The sequence below is a fragment of the Oryzias latipes genome, chromosome 5 (assembly GCF_053564925.1).
Source record: "Oryzias latipes strain Hd-rR chromosome 5, Olatipes_Hd-rR_3.1".
NCBI classification, from domain to species: Eukaryota; Metazoa; Chordata; class Actinopteri; order Beloniformes; family Adrianichthyidae; genus Oryzias; species Oryzias latipes.
The window spans coordinates 34,627,769-34,638,903 of NC_136241.1; the positions used below are offsets into that span (position 1 = coordinate 34,627,769).

At 39.7% G+C, this 11,135-nt stretch overlaps 1 long non-coding RNA gene across 3 annotated transcripts; it reads left to right on the forward strand.

Moving 5' to 3' along the window:
- Window positions 1–756: 756 nt before the first annotated feature.
- Window positions 757–5,204, forward strand: LOC144992228 (uncharacterized). Of its 3 annotated transcripts, none has more exons than XR_013656111.1 (7): window positions 757–895; window positions 1,886–1,968; window positions 2,256–2,349; window positions 2,693–2,804; window positions 4,350–4,377; window positions 4,494–4,613; window positions 5,048–5,204. It is a non-coding gene; the product is annotated as an uncharacterized LOC144992228 (long non-coding RNA). The 3 variants fall into 3 exon arrangements; XR_013656112.1 differs by having other exon boundaries at window positions 4,514–4,613; XR_013656110.1 differs by lacking the exons at window positions 4,494–4,613; window positions 5,048–5,204 and having other exon boundaries at window positions 4,350–4,491.
- Window positions 5,205–11,135: the final 5,931 nt, after the last annotated feature.

Sequence of the window (11,135 nt, forward strand, 5' to 3'; positions counted from 1 at the left end):
CTAATAATACATTTATTAAACTATTATTAGGATCTTTCTAATAAGATGTAATGATTTGTTTGAAGACAATAAATCTTAAATATCTTGTTGAGTCTTGATTTTGAAAACATTGTTTTTCAAGCAATTTCTTTAAAAAGCTGCATTTAATATTTATAAGCAGAAGCTTCATTGGTAAATGCTTTTGTTTCAAGAAGTCTAACTGGATTAACTTTTATATGATTGTTGCAGCACTTCAACTGGATATTTTGTGGGGGGAAAATGTATGGAGTTAATTCAGTCTCAATAATCAGAAATGCACACAACCGGTTTTACAAATGCACACGCTCCGATTCACAAATGTCATTTTATGCAAACGTGAAAAATAAATTCGGAAATACACACCCTGTGTTTCACAAACACACAGATTGTGTTTCACACATGCACACTAAATGTTTTACAAATGCACAATAAGTGTTTCTCACAAATGTGCACACTGTTTTTCACAAAAACATTTTAGAAATTCACAATAAATGTATCAGAAATGCACAGTAAGTGCTTCACAAACATGATTTTTAGGTACACATGTGATGTGAACTCACAGATCATTCGAACTGCAGAATGTGCATTCAAAATCCCGTTCTCGTTTGTGAATCTCCCCGTGTGTGTGAGAGATTTTTCTACGGTGAATATTGAGACTCATCTGACGGAGCGGGTCGACTAATCTCACCATTGGCTAGTGAATCTGTCAATCAAACTCATTGGCAAAGCAGGCGGGTTCGCTTTTAGCCAATCGAATGGCCCCTTACACTCCTCACTTTCAAAGTGACGAGGGAGGGAGCTGTTCAGCACAGCAGTTGGGAGGACGCGGGCGGCAAACATGGCGGAGAGGTCTTCTGAACTGGATCAGTCTCAGCCCGTAAGTAATGCATTTATTTGATCATTCCCTCGTTGTACGTCCTGTAATGTTATTGAATACTAAGTTGAAGCGTTCTCCTTTGCCAAGTGACATGTGTGAATGCTTTATGAACACTGCAGCCGAGTCGTTTGCAGAGTACCCCCACCGCAAATTAGCTTAGCTTTGTTTTGCTTAGCCTGTGCAAGTTGTGGCTGCCTGTGAGTGAAGTTCAAGCCGGTGTCGGTTCAAGCTAGCGTCTATAGCCAATGATCTGTAGGTTCTTAACATGATTCATAAGGAACTAAGGGGAAAAGAATGCCGGATTTACAGCAGCAAAGAAAGTTTAATAAAAAGTATTGATTTGGAGACGGCGATTTGTTTAAACACTGATGCTATGCTATGCTAACTAGTTAGCTGTTCCGTGTGCTGCCTTTATGTAAACGCGATCCGGGTTAAAGTTAGACACAGCATTTTCACAACCCAGACTTTAAGACGGGGTGGACTGTGCAACAAAGTTAATTCATATGACATTCATGAAAACGGCATTTTTTAAATATAACAGACATGAATCCACTGATGAATAAAAGAAGCCTCATTAAGTTTCTAACGTTAGAACCCGTATTGTGCTGAAAAGCCCTGTGAGATTGTGTCAGAGTGACAGCCACTAAATTCCCCGTATCTTTACTTCCAATGACGTAATGACAAGAATCCCAAACATTATGTTTTTAGGCTGTTTTGTAGTCGATAAGTAGTCACAGAAAGGGTGGATGGGAGAAATCAGCTGTCAACAGTGATTAGAGTAGAAGTTACTGTAAGTATTACACACAGGCTTCCTGTGATCAGTGTCTTGTCTCTGATTTTTTTTAAAGGTGTTCTTTACTACAAGCTCAAGTAATCATAGCAAGAGTGTTTTAAAAAATTCCCCTTTCATATATTTGAAAATTATGTAATTTAAGATCAGACAGCTAAATGATCTAATCCATGTTTGTTGTGTTTTTATTTATTCTCTAGGAATTACTGAAGCGTGACAGCGTGACAATCTTTTGTTCCTCGTGCCATCAGGCAATACAACTCTCTGGCAGGGCATCTTACAAGTAATTTCTTTTAATTTTACCCACTGATTTTCCAATTATTTACCTTTTTTTATCAATCTTTTTATTTTGTGATATTTCTATTTGTAATGCATGTGTGTTTATGTGTTTTTTTAAGATGGCCATTTTAAAAAAAATTTCCTCAGGGATTATTAAATACCTTTCTATTCTATTCTATTTCATATTTTATCATCCTATTGTATTACTGTTTTACCTGTCAATTGGGAATTTAGCATTTTTGCCGCTGTAAACATCTGTCAGTTGAAAGTATTTGTACTTGTATTCCATAGATCTTGTACCTGAGAAGATAGCAGACAACAACTGTGCAGACACCCACTTGGCCTTCTTCAGTGACGCTGTGAACGTTTATGGCTTTCCTCTGAGGTATTCATGTCATTCATAAAGAAATATTTTATTCACATATCAGGCAGTATAAGTACTTGGTTATTTGTACAAAAATAAAATTACTTTTTTTAGACTCCTCTGAAAACAAAGGCAACTCTAAAACTTTCCCCTCATGAATAACATTTTACCCCCCCTTAACAGTCTCTCTCACCTCATTTTTTTCCCCAGTGATACATGTAACCCACTCCTGCAATTTTTTTAACCTAGAAATTCTACTTATTGGCATCATACATAAGAACATTACATTTTAAACTGATGTGTACCGTATTGGCGATGCATTTGTAATTATGTGTTTGAGACATGATTTTCATGTTATTGTCAGGGTGAGAGGAGATCACGGAGGAGAAAATGTGGGCATAGCCGAGTTGATGCTCACAGTACGTACAACTGACACAAACGGCTTCATTGTGGGAAAAGTGTACACACAATCAACGGTGAGTTGAACCTAGTTTTAGAAGCTTTAATATATACACAGGGCTCCAGACTGCGTCCATTTGGTCGCATTTTGCGACCAAAATTTGAGAGTGTGCGACTGAATTTTACACCCAGTCGCACATGTGCTACCAGTAAATTTGCCTCCTCCACCCTCCGTATTTTTTATACATTAAACATGAAAGGAGCACGTCAATGATCGATGAAATGAGAGATGAAATCATCAATGAGACGCGAGCGCACACGCACGCAGGCAGACACACACACTCGCGCGAATACTCATGAGACTGGAGCACACGCGAGCACACACTCGCGTTTCATTGAGTGATGCCTGAGGCGGCCAATGCGTGTGAGAAGAATAGGGAAAGTCACTGCAAGTGGCTAAAATATGTGGAGGGGCGGGGCCTAGAGATAATCGAGCGCGCGTAAACATCCGTGGGAAGGAAACGGAGACAAATATCATCACAACCTGATATGTGCGTCTGAGCTATGAGCAAGCGAACTATTGATTCGTTCTTCCGACCTGCAGCTAGTGTACCAGTGACAGAGTGTACAGCAGGGGTCTCAAACTCGCATGAAATCGAAGCTGCAGCGAGACTGAAAGAGACCAGGAATTAGGAGTTGTCCTTAACATTCAATTTCGTTTTAATATGCCTCTCCCCCTAAGTATGAGCTGTGATATTACATCTTTTATAATTATTTTAATGTTTTGTAATGGATGTAGCCTTTTTTTAATCAGTTGGTATTTTAAATTATTTTAATTGATCAGTGAACTACAAAAAACCCATCAGGACGCATGTCCCATAATGCATTGTTTTTTAGTCTGTAGGGCAGCTTTTAGTCAGTTCAATACTAAATTTCCAGCTGCGTTCGCTCTGATTGGTGTCTTGCTCTCACCCCTTTCTCGTGATATTTTTGTTTTGATTGACAGGTGATGTTGGAGCAAAAACAAAAATATACGTCACACACCAGGTGATCTGTGCAGTGTTGCGTCCATCTGGGTGATCTCAAACACGCTTATTGTGCATCTTGGCTGAACCTATTTGGTGTCACCAACATGAATTTCCATCCTCTAATATTTACATACATTTAAGTATTGTTTGAAACTGTGAAATTACGAAAGGTTACTACGGTAATCACTTGTTACTAAAAACTTTTTTTTATTCTAAAAGTATGGTATTTTTTTTACTATTTTTACTTAGTTGTACTGTCGTGACAGCGATGGTGATGTCAGTTTACCTTCATGTTGCATCTTCAAAAGTGCAGAATAAAATATGACACTGAATTAGAAACAGCACATTGTAATTTCTGCATCTATTATTAAAGTATTTATTTGTAATACAGTGGAAATTAGTAGATTTGGTTAGAATGTTGATTTACGGTATGCGCCCCTAAATTTTCTGGTTGTGCCCCTAAAATTTTCAGTTAGGGGCCACTATGCTCCTAGTGAAAAAAGTTAGTCTGGAGCCCTGATACATAAAAGTGAATGATGTATTAAAAATAAATCTGACAATATAATATTTATTTTTGCTTTTTTTCAAATACAGGATTGAGCTCCTCTGGTGTGATGTCTTCGTGAGTGTTACTGGTTTATATTACAACATCCTGCACTCTCCTGAGGACCAAGACTTGCTCAATATCAGTCACATCACGTATTCTGCTGCCATTACATTTTTCTACCACGCATTCAGGCCAGTTTGGATGTCTTTAGTGACGCGTGGGACAGCCATCCAATCAGGACGGAGCAAAGCATGACACCAAATCAGCTGTGGCAGTTGGGCTTGACCCAGAACCCTGTTTCTGATCCCCGGGTAAATGCTTTATTTAATCTCACTGTACTGGACAACTGATTTGTGTGCAGTTTGACTAAAGTGGAAAGTATCAAGAAGAGTATCATGAAATCATAATGACTACAGTGAATTTTCATCGAAAATGAATGAAAAGGATTATTGTTGTGTGGTGCAAACAATTTCCCTAAGTTGTTTGTTTGTAGGAAGAATAGCACATCTGCAAGTTCAAAATGCATCACAATGCATGGCCTTATGAGCCATCAGATGTACTAATGTCACTACTTTGTTAAGGTTCACTTATTTGCAAATTATAAACAGTTATGGAGATATGAGGTCTGCCTGCCAGCAACAATATAAGTTATTATTAGTCGGTCACTGTTCCTACATAATCTAAAACACAAAAAAAACAGTGCTGTTCATAAACAGTATCTTTTTTTTTTTTTTTTTTTTGTCAGGGTATGCTGGTTCCAGAGATTGAATGGGAGGAGAGTGGATCCATGACTGAACCTCATCCTGGGATCAATGTCCCGGTATGGGACAGTCCTCTTCTGGGTCCACAATTGTTGGAACTGCAAGACGACATCAATCCATTGTGGAATTCAGACCGTTTGGGAGTGGACCTACATCTTTACTGTCCAGTGTGTTTAGAACTTAATTTAGGCGACATAATTACATACAGAAGAAGAGAGACTGAGGGGAGCAAGACAGAGTTCAAATCAATACTGTTGTATTGTTCAAGGGACTTCATTGTATGTAAGGAAGTTATGAAAATTAGTTCCAGTTTAAATAAAATTCAAATCAGTAGAGATTCCACATTTGCTTAAATTTTGATGTTTTAATTTGTCCATGTTTTCTCTGAATTTTACTCTGCAATAAAGGGTGAATGTTTGCACTTTGTTGTTCTATGACCATCTTTTGTTGTTTAGTATTTAACCAGCTATAAAACCCAGAGAGATGAGGATCTTTTTTGCAAGGGTGACCTGGCCAAGAGGTGTATATGTATATGGTTACAATATAAAATCAATGACATTTGAGTTATTAAAAAAATAAAATTAAGGTCAAGCAAAGTGACTTCGGGCTGAGCAGGGGAGGTGTATTGGGTATCTGTGATTGACAGTGAGATGAACTTGAGGTAATGTAGTCCCATGTGGTACGGAGCAAAGTGATGCCAGTTTCTCCACAGAACCTACTGTGGAAGTTGCAGGTTTTTCTCCTCCACCTTCATATGATCAAAACCGTGTCTGAGTGTTGAAATGACGCTAGCATGAAAGCTAAGAGAATAACGTACAAACAATCCCGAGTGAAACATTCATTTTAAATCTCATGACCAGTACAGAGTTCGATGGATTCTAAGACAACTGCATTCAACCACTGTTGCCTTGCTACCAGGTCCACTGAAAAGTTGCGCAAGCCAGTAAATTTTGACAACCGAAGGCAATAAACCGACAAGCCATGCTAAGGCTAACACGCTAACGACCGACTGGTACAGAATCAAATATGGGCGGGGCTTTTGCCACCCGCAGAAAGCGTAGAGAAAGTGTAAGGGGCCATTCGATTGGCTAAAAGCGAACCCGCCTGCTTTCCCGATGAGTTTGATTGACAGATTCACTAGCCAATGGTGAGATTAGTTGACCCGCTCCGTCAGATGAGTCTCAATATTCACCGTAGAAAAATCTCTCACACACACGGGGAGATTCACAAACGAGAACGGGATTTTGAATGCACATTCTGCAGTTCGAATGATCTGTGAGTTCACATCACATGTGTAACTAAAAATCATGTTTGTGAAGCACCTACTGTGTATTTCTGATACATTTATTGTGAATTTCTAAAATGTTTTTTGTGAAACACAGTGTGCACATTTGTGAGAAACACTTATTGTGCATTTGTAAAACATTTAGTGTGCATTTGTGAAACACAATCTGTGTGTTTGTGAAACACAGGGTGTGTATTTCCGAATTTATTTTTCACGTTTGCATAAAATGACATTTGTGAATCGGAGCGTGTGCATTTGTAAAACTGGTTGTGTGCATTTCTGATTATTGAGACTGAATTAACTCCATAAAAATGCCACAAGAACATGTTAAAAACACACTTTTTATCGGAGTGGGGTCTTAAATGTGAAGGTTTGTTGCTATTTTCAATATTAAATGTTTTCCTAACATTAATTATTTTATCAAACCAAACAAGTTCTACTTGTATTCAATGTTTTTTAATTTGTTTTGAAAATAATATTTTTCACATGACCTGTTAGTCCAAGTCCTTTGCTTTTTTGCACCAATATTGTTATGGTAGAAACAGTATTCCTCCTTGTTTTGTACATCAAAAAACATTTGGGAGTCAAAGCTGGCTTAAAGCCATGTTTTTACCATACATTTTGAACATTTTAAATCTCCAAATGGTCAAAATTCTGCTAAAAATCTGATGAGTGGTTCAACCATTAAATGTGCTGGAAGAAAACCTCTCCAGTAACATCAGGACCCCAGACCCAGAGCTCAGAGAGTAGAAGTTACAGCAAAGATTATTGCAAAAACCCATCAGCTGGCTCTCAATCCTAGTCTGGACGTTCCACCTCTTACCCCCGTTTTTGCACCTATGTGAGAGGCGGTTTGTCCATCTCTATCCATGCAGAGCTGCGGTAATGAAAGCTTTGTCGGTTTTTGGAGTGCAAGCTTCTGACTAGCATTAAAACCCTGGGACATCCATGACCTCATGAGGCCTCTGAACAATTCCCCTCATCGAGCTGCGAAGCACGTTCTGCACTTTGACCACACAGGAAGAAAAGTTGGTCAGAAAAAGAAAGAAGGCGTTTGCCGGAAACCACCTGTTTCCACCAAATACAGCAAAAGTGTTTGAGGTGTTTGTTCCTGAAAGTTGAACACGCTGAACGAGTTTTTAATAATGGTCGTTAGGGGATGTTGCAGCCATTATCGGTGAAGGAGTTTTCTTCATTACCAAAGGAAAGACAGCTCCTAAACGCCAGCAGACATTTACCCCGCCAAAGTAATCAGAGTCATATTGATTGACAACCCTGAGAACCCCCTACAGAACTGCTATTGTCAATACAGAGTAAAGCGCTAGCAGGGATCACATCTCATTATTGTAACCTCGTGATTAAGGACAGTGCTGCGTGTGGGCCTGTTTCATCTGTTTGAGTAAGAACGAGCTGCTGCTTCAGATTCTGCTCGGCTGTCTTGGTTAAGGGACGTCATCTTGGTGGAGACTCATGGTGGATGAGTTGGAGGGTTAGTCAGACTCTTCCTCCAGCAAAGTGAAGACAAGAAGATGAAAGAAGACACACACAGATGGACTCGTCTCCACACCGGCCGAAATAAGTGTCACCGCTGGGCGCCAACGGCAGATCATCAAGGCCTCTGTTTTTGTCACAAACGCAGCGTTAAAATGCAATCAGCGTGACTTACTGTGGTCAGTTATGCATGAAGTCGGAATCGCCACAGACAATAGATGGATGATTGTGAGAATCCAAACAGACTAAAACTGTGTTGGATTGTTTCAAACAACAATTAGGAGGAAAACCGGATTCATTATTTTTTAAATCCAGGATCTAATTTGCAAGAAGTACCAACGAAGAAAGGCGTTAGTTTATTGTTGTTTCATTATTTACAACCCAAAACGAAGCTGAACAAACCACATTTCTCAATTTTCCTAAAACATGCTTGTTGTAGAGGGAGATTCTGACTTCTGTCTTCTTGTGGGGGGCGGGAGTTCATCAGAAATTTACCTCTGAGTTGTGGGCAGGATTGTTGGGGCAGTGCAACCCCTTTTCCGATCGCCCATAACTGAGAGCTCTCTGTTAACAAGCAAGCTTAAAGCGCTTCACACCCTCAACCTAACATTAGCAGTGCATCAAAAACGGCGTTGACTATCCAGCCGTAGAGTTTAGATCCAGATTCCAGCTCAGACGAGGGAAAGCTGAAAGGTGAGAAGCACGTTCAGTCAGACAAGATCCGGCATGGTGACAGGCCCAATCATCAATAAGTGGGAGTGGATGAGCGTCAAGTACTGGAACAGCGTTCAGCTTGTGAAAATCAGGACAGAACCGAGGGTTGCCGTTCGTTTTGATCTCCAGAAGTGGACAGAGTGGAGCTCCATGGACTATTATTCTGAATGGCAAGACCAGTGACAAGTCTCTGCATGGAACAGGGCCTTCCTCATGATCCGGTGTGCCGGATAGTGTGGAAAATGTAAGAAAGTCGTTCACGGCTGTCATTAAAATGTTAATTTTTCTCCCCATTTGGCCTCCGAACAAAACTGAAGTTCATAATTTGTTTCCCCCTTTGCCATCATTATCATCAGAAAACAGACATTTTTAATGCAATCAGCGCATTTGGGGAGAAAAGAATCTCAACGTAATCAAAATGGTTGAAAGTGTTAATTATGCTGCATGTCACGGCAGTGATGCTGTTGCCCAAATATTACACTATGCTTTTCTAAAATAGAACTGACCTTATCAGGTTTAGGTAATACGTTTGCTTGTTTTCCACACATTTTGCCTTGGGACGTATTTAACTAAATTAGTATAGTCATTCTTGTTTTCCTGAGAAACACCAACAGATGAACAGAGTGAAAGGCAAACATATTAAAACTGTGCTTTATTTATGAAAATAGCCTGAGGTTGTACATATGCTGCACCCACTGTTTGTTTTGTTTTTTTAGAGAAAAGGCGAGACGGAAGGCTTGGACTGCAGGCTCACTCTTAATATGTTTGTATTTTTCCACATTTATGTCAAGAATTTTCACCACAGGATGTTTGTTCACCACCTGCACGTTTTATATCACGGCGCCGTCTTTATCGGGGAACATCATCCGCGACAGGGACCCGGGAAAGAGTCACATTTTTACCAATCTGGTATTTCTATTTGAACTCCCAGCATAAGGATTGTTTGTGTCTAATCCACACAGTCAAACGATCGATCCAGATGAACAGAACCAGCTGAATTGAGGACGGAGATCTTCTGCTCTGCACTGCATGCTGGTGTCCAGCAGCGCTGCAGCACATCCAGCTGCTAAAGGTTACCACCTCCAAACACATTAAGGGGAAGCAGAGAAAACAGGCTGATGTCTTTTGTGATAAGATAAGGCTGGAAGTCCAAACAAATACAATGCGGTTCATTTATAAACCGCTGAGTTCTTAAAGCAAAAAACATCTTTATTAATATGATCCAAGAAAGTCCAGACTATGGTTATGGTGTTCTCATGAGTGATTAATAGATTACATCAGGGGTCCCCAAATCCAGGCCTTGAGGGGTCCTGCTGTTTTCCGGAAACCCTGCCTCATTTGCTGCTGATTACCTGGATCAGGTGTGTTTAAGGAGCTTCAATGGCAGGTTGCTTGGCAAACGTCCAGGACACCGGCCCTCCAGGCCTGGATTTGGGGGACCCCTGGATTACCTCAAAGGTTTTTTAGTCCTCTCCATTGATTGTATCTGAGAACTGGACTGAGTGGCCCCGCCCCCCTGGCATTCCAAACAGGAAGTGGCTCCAAAAAGCCAAAAATCCATAGAGGTCTATAGAGAAACAAACAGATGTTACTCAGTCATTCTATTGGTAAGAAGAACCGTTCTGGATCCGATACCTTTTTTTAACATCTTCTTGATCATTTTATCTTTTTTAATTTTTTTGTGGTTTAAGTTATAAACTGACCAATCAGATGCCTCAGTAAAAGTAGGTGGAGCCTGCTGGCCCTCAGTACTAAGGTTTAATTGACAAATTCTCCTAAGCCTCTCCTAAGTGGTGGGAATATGGCCTTCCAACAAGCTCATTCCTGATTAGCCAGAGTGGTTGCCATAGAAACGGCGACTCAGACAGACTCAGACCAAACACTGCTTTTTGACGATGTCTGGCTCCAACAAGGCGGCATCCGTATCGCGAAAAAACGGCAACCAGACTGACTTCATTTGATTGAAGTCGAAAGTAAACCATCTTCTATGGATGACATCAGACTCACACTCAAGTCACTCATCTTTTCTGTACAAGAAAAGGGAAACGGTGGAGACAGAACATACCTGAATATCTACCTGAGATCAGTGCTGAGATTACAGATGGTGAAGGTTATGTTATTTCATGAAGGAACACTTTTTACATGATCTCCAATACATTTAGAAGTTATTACAGCATCATTTGTTCTGACACAGATTAGTTTTACTGTTGAATTCATGTAGAAAATAACAATAAAAGTGATGTTGACCTGTTTTTCACCACTTTTTTATTTCCAAGTGTTTTTCTGTGGACTTTTTGTTCTCAAAGCAGCAAAAAAAAATTGTCTAAAAAGGCGACTGAGAGAAGAGAACAATGGAGCAGGAGAAGCTGCTCTGATGCAAACGCAAACCAACGTCACATTTTTTTATTTAGGCAACAATTTACTAAAAAGAAAAAGAAGGACTTTAACATCCCTAATGAGCTAGACAAACATTGACAGCATTCTAAATAATCCATATAGTAAAAACCTATTGAAACGTTGTTTATTAAGAATGTTTTGTTATAATAAATACTTTATTTCCTAAATGTGCATAGACTCACACT